Below are 13,229 nucleotides of genomic sequence, written 5' to 3' on the forward strand. Positions count from 1 at the left end.
GTTGTCCTCTCAGCTCCAAGACAGAGCGAAGGGCCTGTATTTGCTGTTAAAATCATCCGGCTACTTACAAGCCCGGGTTGTTTGGGTAATCATGGAGACGGGCCAGTTGAAACGCAATGGGCCTCTATGCTCGAATTCACCTGTGCATGTAAGTAGGTTCTTAATCTTGGCCGCGTTGAATGCTTTTGTGGGCGGGTGGTGTCATTCACTAGACCGTAATGTCCTACAGTATGACCAATCTGCTCGCGGATGCCCAACGGGTTGAATAATTACTAAAGAGTTGAAGACTACAAATTAAGGATGTAGGTATACATATTTACCTCTATTACATCTTTATCTATAAATACGTTAACATATAAATTAAAATTCTATTGTGTTCCCTATTTTTAAGTTAAAATAAATTTATAAATTAATGTAATGTATTTATAATATTATATATTCTCCTTAACTTTTTTGTATGTTATATAGCATAATAATTGTATGTTATATTAGATATTGATATATTACATATTAAATATATATACTTGTGTATAAATACTCCGTGATCCCCTACGTATAGAAACATATCCAGTTCACGATTGCTGCAAATGGGTCCTCCTAAATCAATATCGTTTACTTCCATTCAACGCCATTTGGACTAACAGTTCCAACGTGAGAGTTGGCCCAGCCCCATTCAAGCAGGAATGTGGTTTCCCATCATGTTACTCATCCAGGTCTGTTTCTATGGCTGCACTAAATCCCAAAGCGTATCTAACGGGTTCATTAAAACAGTATTTTTTCCCCTTTGGCTTTAATAGCAGCGCCTTGTTCATGTCGAACAGCTCTGTTATTTTCTCCTTGTGCTACTCACCTCCGGCCAGTCACAAACGAGCTCGTTTCTGTAGAAATGGACAGATTCGAGGGTGTATCATGTGATACGTAGTCACCGTCGCACTCAACGTAGTCAAGACAGAGGCAGCAGAAACGCTTGGGACCGATGTCCTTCTAAATTCCTTCTTGTCCCCGAAGGCCTTCGCGCAGCCAGTCAACTACCGCATCCTGTCGATTTTTTTCTGCAGTGCCCCGGAGGTTCCCCTGCCGGTCCCATACTGCACATCGTTGACCTGGCAGCTTCATGACCTCTTACCCAGATAACTGAACAGCTTCTTCTCTTCCAGTCTCCCCTGCTTCCCCAGCTGATAACGTTATGAGTCAGTCTTGACACCTCCTTCCTCCTCGCCCTCCTCGTCACACCATCAACAAGTGTCACCAATTTTGGCTCTCAGGAATCCCTAGGGACTGTCCCCAAGCCTTCGCTTCCCCAATGACACCCGTTCCATCTACCTTCTTAGACTGGATACTTGTAGGAGCCTCCGAACCGGTCCCCTGCTTCCATTCTCCCCATCCCACGGCCCGAGTAGGCTTTGAAACCTGAGTCTCTGAGTGTGCCGCCTCCCTGCAAGCACCCTTCTCATGGGGCTGAGACTAAAGACCGAAGTCTTCAGCATGGCCTGCGACATGTTCTGGGACCTGGCTCCCTGCCACTCCAGACTCACTTGTGCGTCCTCCTTTTGTGACCTTCGCACACGCTGTTCCTGCCAGAAATGCTTTTCCCATCCCAGATTACCGCATTAATGCGATATGCTCTTCAGACCCCAGTTTAACCATCATTTATCATAAAAGCCTGGCCCCTCAGATGCGAAATCGAGCTACCCCATGGTGTGGTGTGTTAGTTTCACACCTGTCTTCCCCTCTGCACCTGGCACAGCTGTAATGTCACGGCAATTGGTATCATATTTAATTAACGTCTTTCACCCTCACTAAGCTATAAGTTCCACGAGGACAAAGACTGTATTCATTATCCATTGCTGAGTAACAGGTTATTTCCAAACATAGCTTAAAACCACAAACGGTTATTATCGAGGTTAGCACGGCAGGAGGTTGGGGACCTGGCTGTGCTGTAAGTGGACGCCTCGAGGTCAGGGTGCAATGGCAGCATTGGCCGGGGCTGTAGCCTCATCTGCAGGCACAACTGGGGAAGGGTCCACTCCCAGCTCACTCTCGTGCTTAGTTGACAGGGCTCGGTCCTTTGCGGGCTGTTGGGCTGAGAGGCATGGCTCTCCCCCGACTGCAGGCTGCAGGCTTTGCTCAGTTCCTGCCAAGCGAGCCAGCCGCTCCACAGGGCATCTCACAACACGGCGTCGGTGCCCCTGTGGTCCAGCGAGCCCGTGAGAAAAAGCCACAGGGGGGACGAGCAAGACGAAAGTCACAGTCTTTGTGTGTCCTAACCTTCGAAATGACACCCCCCCCCCCATTTTTGTCGTGTTCCAGTCTTTAGAACTGAGTCACTGGGTTCAGCTCACACCCAAGGCTATGACTACCAGGAGGCGAAGGTCACTGGAGCCCTGTTAGAGGCTGCCTACCGCAGACACCATGTCTGCTTTGACTCATCATTATTTCCCCAAATTATTTTACAGCGCGGCCAGCACAGAATAAATAGGTAAACAGTAATAGTAAATTGCTAAGTGATTCTGCTTAAAATCCCAATCGAATCCACCACATCTGTATTTAAAACCTACAATGGATTTCTACTTCCCAAGCCGCAGTATTGATTTAAGCTCGTCCACAACCTGTTTATAAACTACCTTTTCATTTCAGGAGCTGCTTGCCACTATGCGAAGACGTCTCCCCAAGCGCATCTCCGTGACTTTCCTCGTCTACTTTTCACTCACGTTCACCTCTTCCACCTTATCTAGTCCCTCCAAATTTCGCATTCCAATTACTTCTTTTTCTTCTTCAATTTATTTTTTATGGTGACATTGGTTAATGAAATCCAATAAGTTTCAGCTGTATACTTTAACAGTAAGGGATATGTGTGTGTGTGTGTGTGTGTGTGTGTGTGTGTGTGTGTGTAACAGTATATGTATATGCCATATATCTGTATATATACCTATACATACACACATATATATTTATACTGCGCGTTCACCTCCTATAGTTAGATTTCTGTCTGTCACAACATATTTGACCCCCTTTACCCTGTCTACCTCTGGTGACCACTAGTCCATTGTCCATGTCCACGAGTCTCCGTCTGTGTGTCCTTTTCATTTGTTGCTTTTTTGTTTATCTCCTACATATAAGTGATAACATGTGATTTTCAACTTTTTCCAATTACTTCTTGAAAGTCCATATCTGTGTCTCAATTTCAGTGAGTATAATATTTTAGAACCCAGAAACTAGGGATTTTATTTTGATCTATTTTTTTTTTCTAAGTAGATGTAATATGGAGGGAGAGGGATGAATCAGCAGAGCATAGAGAATTTTTAGGGCAGTGAACATACTCCGCATGACCCTTATCATGGTGAATCTATGTCATGATACGTTTGTCCAAACCCACGGCAAAAATGAACCCAAATGTACAACGCCAAGCGTGAATCCTAATGTCGGCTATGGATGTTGGGTAGAAAAATGATGTGTTCACGTAGGTTCATCAGTTGTGACGCATTTACCCCTCTGGTGAAGAATGCTCACAGCAAGGGAGGCTATGCGTGCATGTACCTGGATGGGAGTCGGTAACGGAGAGTAGGGGTTGTGTAGGAGCTCTCTGTACCTTCCACTCAATTTGGCTGTGGACCTGAAACTTCTCTAAAAAAAAAAACATTTTTTTTAAAGTAAAAGATCAATAAAAGCGACTTCCTAATTATCGTTTGTCAACTTCTAAAAGGTATTTCAATCAAGCAGGGCGCGTGAGCTTCATGAGGCAGCCTCAGTGTCTACCTGTGTTTTCCATGGGTCTTCTCAGTGAACCCTGATAGGATCGTTAAGGAGGTCACTAGCATTATTCCCATTTTCAGGATCAGGTTACTGGGCCTCAGGAAAGTGAAGTGACCTATACACACCACGTGGTTTGTCATGGGTAGGGCTGAAACCCAAATGATTTAACGCCTGGGCTTAAATGCTTATGAGCAAGTGAAGCTTCTTTCTTTGGAGACCAAAAGAAACAAAATCAAATCAAAAGACGTCACACTTTTAGTTTTATTTTCAAGGAAGGAAGAGAGAGAAGTCTGCTAAGACACTAGGCCCTGTCAAGGACTTAACCCGTTTAGTTTTCCTTCTCAACGGCACTCCTAGAATGCAAGTTAAGCTACAAGTGATCTTCTTTGCAGACAGATAGACCTGGTTTTTTATCTAGCGCTGTCATTTAATAGCTGTGTGTCCTCATGCAAGTTATTTAATTTCTCTGGGCTTTCGTCATGGCTAAAACAAGGATAATAATATTATCTCCTTAAACAGCTGTGAGAACTTAAATGAAACTATCCATTTAAAGTTCTTAGCACAGGACCTCAACAAGTGTTAAGAATCAAGCAATAATTTTCAAATTGGGTTTTCATCAGCTCAATGTTTGCGGTGCCTGTCACAGAGCCTAGCACTTGGATGTTTAAAAACACACACGTGGGAATTTATTTCAGTTTCCAGGCTACAAGTTATATTTAACGCAATCAAGCTCAATTATAATATTTAGATATATATTTTTAAATGCGGTGTGTTACTATTATTAATAATTACTCATGAGAGGATGTCGGCTCGTACTCAAAACCATGTAGTAAACAACACAATATCATACAAAAATAAGAAACCAGTTGATTGTTTTTAGAAGGATAGAAAGGAGGGAGGGACGGAGGAAGAGAGAGGGAGGGAGGGAGGAAGGAAGGAAGGAAGGAAGGAAGGAAGGAAGGAAGGAAGGAAGGAAGGACCACAAGGTTTTCCCACAGAAAATAAAAAAACCTCACAAACCGATATAATGAGAAAGGTCAAAAGCTCCACAGGTAATGGTATAAAATGACAGATATAATTTCAGTTCTAATATTACAATACTATGATTTTCAAAAGCTTTCCTTTTTAATCAAATAATTATGGAAACAATATACCATTTGGCACAGAGAACTATAAAACGTATTTTATTAGAGGAGACTAGTTAGGAAATGTAGTGTCTCTTTTAACATTTCAAGGTACCACAGATTTTTTTTTTTCAGTACAAAAATAGAAAACTTTCGGTTCTCTTTTGAGCTAACGATCCATATTGTTTTTAAATAAACACAATTCAGCAATGCACGAATATCCAGGCAGTGAACTGACTTGGGATAAACAGCTTGTAAAGGTGAAATCTGAATTTCTAAATTCTGGCCTGATAGGCCAGCTTCCTCACAGAACTTGTCATGAATACGCGGTGTCCCCAAATGCTATTAAACTGACAGCCTCCTCACGTACGGGCCACCTGCTTCCAGCTGTGAGGAGCCACAGGCCACACTGTACCAGATACACCAGAGCCATTTTTAGTCGCTGAGAGAACAGCATCCAGACACAGTCTGGCTCAATTTGGGGAGTTCTAGTCACATTCATTATTATTGGGAGCTGGATTCCGATGCGATCAGTAGGTGAGTCAAAATCGAAATGACTCCTGAATTAGCACAGGACATTTAAGATAACAACTCAGTGCTTTCAGAATAAAAATATCTGCACAGCTGGGCAAGGTCCCCAGAGGTTCAACTTTTTTTTTTTTTTTTTATGTTTAAAATAGATGGGGAATTTATACAAACAGGCAAAATTCTAGACTCATTACTCACTAATAAAGCTCACTAATCACTACACACTAGATATTTCAAGGATTGACTGTGTTTGCAAAATGCTTTCCTTATTTGTAAGATGGGGGTAAAACTAGAACCGATCACTGGGTCATCACGAGGGTGAAGGGAATTAATAGCTGCCCAGTTAACTAAAACATTTTCAAATGTTCAGTCCTCTCAGGGTCTCTCTCGGGTGACACGATGTCTAATAAGCACCAGCTACATAATTTAGATAGACCATGCAAAATGAAAACAGGAAGCCCCTTGTTCAGAGATTATTAAGAATTTCAAGATGGCGAGGGCAGAGCCAAGTGTGGGCTCATTCTGAGGGCAAGGCTCTGTAGGACTAACCAGGATGCACACCCATGAAGCTAGCCCTGTGTCTAATGATTCCAGATATTAGAAATTAGAATACTGGGGTCGAGATGGTCACTCGAATAGTATAAGACACTAAACAAATAATGTAAGACTCATGCACAAGTCATGAGCCCAAGGGATATGTAATTTGGAGCCTTGTTACACGATCGAGTGTCCTTCCCTAGCTTTCGAGGCTAGAAGATTCATGAATAAACTTGGGGAAGGTCTACGAAACCTCTGAAATTGCGCATCTAATGTCTTGTTCGTGTGCCTTCTCCTGGTAAAAGGGTCCACAGAGGATGCATGACCACAAAACCAGGGGTTTGGAACCACTCTCAGGCTTTACATCCCTGAGATCTTCACATTCCCCAGTGCTTAGCACTGGTGTCTGGCATCTAATGGACCATCAGTAAATGCAACCATAGCTAGACGGAGGGAGGGAGGGAGGGAGGGAGTAGGTAGGGGAGCAAATAGCATTATTATGACGGCTGCTCACGTTCAAATCTTAGCTCCACTGTTACTCGCTATGCAGCCTTAGGTGAGTCACCTAACATTCCTCAGCCTCTATTTCATCGTCCGTAAAAGGAGAATAACTAGCCCCTCCCACTCGGAGCTGCTCGGGGGATTAAATGAGCTAATCACCGAGCATCAGGTGAGCCGTCAGTGTGTGTCAGTCTCCCCGGCTCTGCATGCATTTCCTCTGTCTCATTTGTGATTACTTCAAACCAATCCAGAAAAGAAAACTGCAACGTCACAGTTCTTAAATCCTACGGTATGGTCTTTATCACATCAGTTTATGAAAAACAAACGATGATTTTTGTAATTAACTTTCCCCCTCTCCTAATTCTTCTTAAATGGTAGAAATAAAACTATTGACTATAATTACCTAGTAGGAAAACTATAGATTTTCACTTTTTTTAAATACCTTTGTGCATTGTCTGCATTTTATTTTAAGGTAAGCAAATATAACTTTTACAAATAAAGCCAAATAAACATGTATGTATATATACACATATGTATGTATATATATGTGTGGGTGTACATATATGTATATATTTATAGATATACACAAAGCAAATATTAGTTTTGCAAATAAAGCCAAATAAAATTTTTTTTTCTTTTTCTTCCTATACAGGTTCCTGGCTCTCAACGCGTGGACCCCAGACCAGGAGTATCAGCATCACCGGGAGACTCAATAGAAATGCAAATATCAGTCCCGCCCCTCCGCCCCCGCCCTCTTCAGCCTATAGCCCCACCCCCACCCCATCCCCGGCACCCTGCACGTTAACGAGCCCTCCGGGGAATTCTGACACATACTAGAGTTTGAAGACCATTGCTCTGAGTCCTACAAGACACTGAAGAGGAATCCCCAGGTCGCCCCAAAATGTGTTTCTAGTAATGCCAGAAATTCCACCATTGGCATCCTCTGTGTTAACACAATCACCTTAAATGCACTTATTATGAAAAGAGGTTAACCCAAGAGTCTCAGACTCAAATGCAAAAAGAATCAGGGAAGGTCCAGAAGGACAGAGGGATTCCAGCGAGCGAAGTTCATGCCCATTGAGTAAAGTCATCGTTACTTAGCTATTGTTGCCACGTGAGGGAATGTGGACTCAAAGTTGCCTGATTTTCCTATTTTTCTAGGGCATTTCCGAATGTGCACGTGAATAATCTACCTCAATGCAAAAGTGTTTAAATGCTCAGTGAACCAAGCACAACGTGTCTGCAAAAGCGACTCGGCCTCCTGACTCGCCAGTTTGCAGCCTTCCATTCTAAGATGGCAACGTCGATATTCTTCCCGCTCTACCCAATCCATTCTTCAAAACTGTCAAGTAACAACAATACTATAAGTAACGGTGGCCTTTCCTCGATGGTACTATGCCCTGATTTTCTCATTTAATTCTCGTGGCACCTATTAGGCAGATCCCATTATCTTTCCGTCTCACGGATCAGAAAGCCGAGGCTTCCAAACCCTAACTAGTGGGCTTACGGTCACACAGCTTGCAAATCACGGTGGTCAGGACTCCTTCTTAGGGCTGGTGACTAACGCTCACACCCTGGGCTGCGACACTGGCTGATAACATCATTGGTCAGTTCTTCTGGCGCTTAGGATCTTTCAAGTCTCCTTTCACAATCAGCCCTGTGCCTTAACAGTCCCAGCTAGGCCTTACCTGTCCCTCTCAGCGCGGCAGGCACCCTTTCGTACCATCTGACATTTCAGTTGCTTCGAGTACAGTTGGCTGCTTGTGCAGAGATGAGCACACAGTACGGAAAGGGACACATTGCCACTTCCACCCTCAAATGACACTGAAGTGCACCAGCAAGCAGATAAGTAGATGTTCAGGAAACTCATTAGTCGGTTGGTTACAACCAACGGCTAAAAAATATTGACACTTCTGGGTAGAAGATTATGGAGAATTTTTCCTGTTCTTCTTTACATTGTCAGTTATAGAACTTTTCCAGTTTTCAACGCTAAACACCTCTGGTCGAAAAAAAGAAGGCAAAAAGTCATGGCTGAAATTAAACTTGGAATATTTTCATTATCTCACAGAGTTCTTTTCTCCTTCTCAGCGTCCCAAGAGCATTAATGGTAGAAACTTAGTTGAAATGGTAAAATTGACAAAATTTGCAGAACTTCCCCTCCAGAAGCATCAGAGAAGGGAGTTAGGAACCTGCACATGTTGTTCGTGCTTTTAATACTGTTACCTGGTGTCTATTTTTAAACAAATTTTCTTTTTCTTCTTACACACACAAAAATCAGCAACTACTCATTTTATCAATACATCTCTGTTCTTCCAAGCCCACGCCTATTATGCTTTTTTATAAAATATTTTTCCACAAGGAAAGAACATAACCTCCATGTAACTATCAAGGTGTTTATCTTGGTAAGAATAAGCCCATCTTCCAACTGCTATGTTTTCTAAAGCACGTGAATATTTTCCAGGTAATCCGCTTTTAAAAGGATTTACAAGCAAGCAATTCTATTTTAACTTATTACCAAACACAGGAAAACCAACTCATCAAAATGGGAGCTATAGAAATAATTTTAAGCATAACCGTGACTCCATACTAGACAACTCCTGATACCTGCCTTGAGCCAGACGTCAGCTGAATGCTCTATGGATATCGTCTCTTTTAATCCTTGACCGACTAAATGCGATGAAATAGTATTAAATTCATTTTACAACTGGGCGGATAGAGGTGCACGGGAAGTGCTTAATTAATTTGCCCTGGATGTTAACAGTACAGCGGGTCGGCCCAACAATTAAATAGCTCACTTGTCAGTCCAGAAGTATTATCTTGCATGAAATCATAGTAGCTTTTTGTCATAAACAATTCCTGGAAATACGGCGATAAGCAAAAGTTAACTCTCTTCCCACGTTCCCAATTTTTTTTTTTGTTTGCCCTTTATAATATGTATTTTTTTGTTTAAAGGAAACAGTCTCAATTATCAAAGTCATGAAATTCACATTGATACGGTACCATTATTTAGTCTACGAACCTGATTCAAACTTTGCCTGTTGTCCAATTAATGTCCTTAACAGGGACATTTTAAAAGTCCGATCCAGGGTCCGCTTCACCTGTCGGCTCATTTTTTTAAAGCATCATTTATTATCTGTGCGGCTGTTTTCGACACATTAAACGAGAAAGCCGCCCTGGGCGCTGTGATTCTCGTGTCTTTTCTTTCCTTCCCCCAGAGGTACTGCCATTCGTCTATGTGTATAGTCACACAGAACCTGAGCGATAGGTGATTTATAGAGAAAAATTCCACACACATTCCATAAATAAGCCACCGCTTGGGTTCAGCATTCCACCACTTTCAAGTCGGAATGGCGTTCTTTCTTTTTTAACGTCGTCCTCCTATTTTTTCTGCTTTCTGCATTATCATGTGCTAAATATATTAGCTCACGGCGCCAAAACCCTCATACACCCCTCTGCTCCCACCTCAGGAATTGACGTGAAGGGCCAGCCAATCCCTAGAATGTGGAAAGAAGTCACCTACGAAAACATTTGCTTCCATGTGCCCTGTTTTCTCTTCCCATCCTAATCCCATAATTTTCTCCTTATGGGAAGCACACAGCACTTAAGGAAAGCACCTGGTGAAACCCCGGTTTATTTTGGGGTAGGAGTTAGCTCTCGGACGTTCTCAGGATTGCTCTGTTCCTGGCCGGTAGTCAGCCTTACCTCAGCCAGCCTTTTCCTCAAAGATCCTCCTTCCCCCTCTTCAAAACCCTCTCTCCCTATTTCATCGAGGAAGCCTTCAGCCAGAAAGGGCCCTCGTTTGTGGGCAGGAAGGTCTCAGCTGCTCCTTCCCTTTCTGAGAAGACATTAAAAGCAGCAGCGTGCAGATCGGTGGGATATGACAGCTACAGCCCCCAGGACTGCTGACGCATCCCGTACACATGCTATGTGTATGGAAGCATGGCCGGTATTTAAGAATCTCAAAGTAAACAATTCTTTGAAGTTCAGTCTTCATATTGGCCTTCAGGGAGCGAGTCGGAGTGACTGTACCGTTTTTTGAGCTTGGCATCTGATTTTTTTGTTCCTTCTTCGAAATGACTATTTAAATCACCTCCTCTGCCATTGTATTGTAAGCACTATAATTAGCACTATCTAAACAATGTAACCATAACTAAACCAGATTATTTATCTGGACTTAATCTAGTGAGAACAAAGAAATCCATTCGGTTGGCCCTGAAATCAGATTTAATATATAAACATGAAGAGGTAAAGTCAACATTTTGGGTAACTTTAACGCAATCATATGATTTTTAAAATGTAACGTGCCAGAGAAAAGGAAATGTCTTAAAGGAAAAAAAAATAATAATGAAAAGGCCGTAAACGCGCACTCACACCCTTATTTCTCACTGAGGGGCCTTCCTAATTCAGGACTAGCCATTCAAGCTTCCCGGTGGAAGGTATTCAGCGGAAAGGAAATCGCTTTGTGTGTGTCACGGCTGCTTGTGTATTCACACACCCTCCCAGAAGCAATCCCCTCTTCACGGGTTCCTTCAGTCACGATATAATATAAAGCTGTGTTCGATCGAAGTACAGCCTGGCACTCAAAACACCAAACTTCTGATAGCCAAGGCATGTTAGAAGCAAAATCAGAGGGCATGGTGAGAAAGGACATCATGAGTGTTCATAGCTCTTAAAGACACCAGCAACGAGACTCCAAGAAAGCCAGTCTGTTCAAAAGACACACACTTCTCTCTCTTCTCCCATCTTTTTTGTTTTGTTTGGATAAGGCCAGGCATGTACTTTTCCTTTAAAAAAAAAAAAAAAAACAAAAAGAAAACAAAAAACATTGCATCGCAAACTGTAGATTTGTTTTAGTATTTTCAATGTCCAAGATGTTGGAACTTTCTGTGGAACCCTGGCTTGCTGTTCCATGCTATGATTGTGGTCTTGTTCAGTCTGCTATAAGCTGCCCCTATCGGCAGAGATGCAAGGGAGATGAGAAAAAAAACGAGCATATTTATCAAAGGAGAAAAAAAAAAAATGAAGAAAATAAAGACAGCACGAGCGCTATTGGATACATAAACTGTTCTTTCTAAAAAGATAAACGATTTGGTAATGAATAGATCCTTTAGGCCATAAAAAATCCATTTATTTTCGTTTGAATTTGAATGGAAGAGATTTGCATTTTTTCTTGAACAGTTACACTTAAATTAAAATGCAGAGCGTGAGGCTAGCATACAATCAAACTAAATAATAACCAGGGCACACTGTATTATTCATAAAAATAGAATTAATAGTTTGGGGAAAGGAAGCATTGTGGCAGGAAAAAAAAAAAGTACATTGACACCAAACACCTACTGTCGGAAGAGAAAATAAAGGCGATTAGACTAGTGAAGAATTGGTAAGAGAAGTTTGGCATTTATTCTTGTCACTCCGGGAGGAGGGGGGAATGGCCGTGTGTGATCTTCATGTAATCTGCAGCGTCTGAAATGTCTGCGTTTCTGATAGCAGGTTGCTCGGGACGTTTCTCTGTGTTTTGAAGTCTAATTATACGTACAAAGAGAGTCAACAGTTATTTTCTCAAAGCAAAGTAGAATCAAGATCCCTCCCCCTTCCAAAATATGAAATACATATACATACATATATATATGCATTTCAGGTAAATGTCTTGCTGGGGTTCGTCTGACAGCCAGGAATGGCCGAGAAGAGGAAGGTTGGGCAATGACCCCCGTCGGCTTTGTTTCTCCCCACCTCCCCTCCCCCAGCCCACATGCATGGGGGGGCGGGGGAGCAGAACAATGTCTGTGCCATCGACCTACGGCAGAGTTTGCTGAGAGACCGTCTCTGGGATGTTGTCCCCGCCAGTCTGGTGAAGACACAGAACAAAATACAGGCCCTCGAGAAAGGTCTGAAGAAAAGGGAAGAGAGAGAGCAAACGCGCTTTGAATGGGAGAAATAAGCTAAGATGAGCAGATCTCCAAGACAGGTATTCCAAACGTAAGAAAATAATAATAAAAAAAAAAGGTGTGGCAAATCCAGATGCCTACAGGAGCTGGGCAGGTAGGCTGGTGAGCCAAGCAGGAGGTAGGGGCGATGGCAGCCGGGGGGAAGAGCTCGTCTGTCCCTCACCCTCAGCCCTCTATTGTTCTGTGGCCGGGAGCTGGTCAGAGCTTGGCGTGTGACTTGGTGTGGTCAAGAAAAGCCAAAAATCCAGATTTTTATGTAAAAGCTAAGTTTTCACAGAAATGTAGAAATGTTGGTGACTGGTCCAAAATGTGTTAAAAAAGGAAAGACCGGGAGGGGAGAGGGACTGTGGGTTGACGTGACCCTGTCCTGCCCACCGGTGTGCGGTGACTACTTCGGAAAACGAACGTCCAGGAAACAGTTGTTCAGAGCGTATACTTACACCCACTGGTGACCTATTAGTCGTGCCTGAATAGCTTCAGCTGATTAGATAGTCTCTCACTGATATGACGAACGCTTTATTTTTTAACTTTGTCAGATGTTATTCATTCAGGTATTTCATATTGAGTACCTACTGTGTGCCAGGAACTGGGCATTTTCTGGAGTGCTCTTGTCTAGAAGGAAACCCAGCATTATAAACCCATTCTTTTGGACACACACATTCAATAATTCCAAGAGAGTTATATGAAGTAGGTTAGGAAGACAGTATTCTCTCCTAAATTAACAAGTTGTTTATTATACGTTAAGTAAATAAACCTTCAATTTCATAGATTCATATCTACTTAAAGAGACCCACTATGTATTGTATTTCCCAAGTGTTGGAAAAGGTAAAACTTTTTCTCA

This window comes from Rousettus aegyptiacus, unplaced genomic scaffold (assembly GCF_014176215.1).
Source record: "Rousettus aegyptiacus isolate mRouAeg1 unplaced genomic scaffold, mRouAeg1.p scaffold_m13_p_12, whole genome shotgun sequence".
NCBI classification, from domain to species: Eukaryota; Metazoa; Chordata; class Mammalia; order Chiroptera; family Pteropodidae; genus Rousettus; species Rousettus aegyptiacus.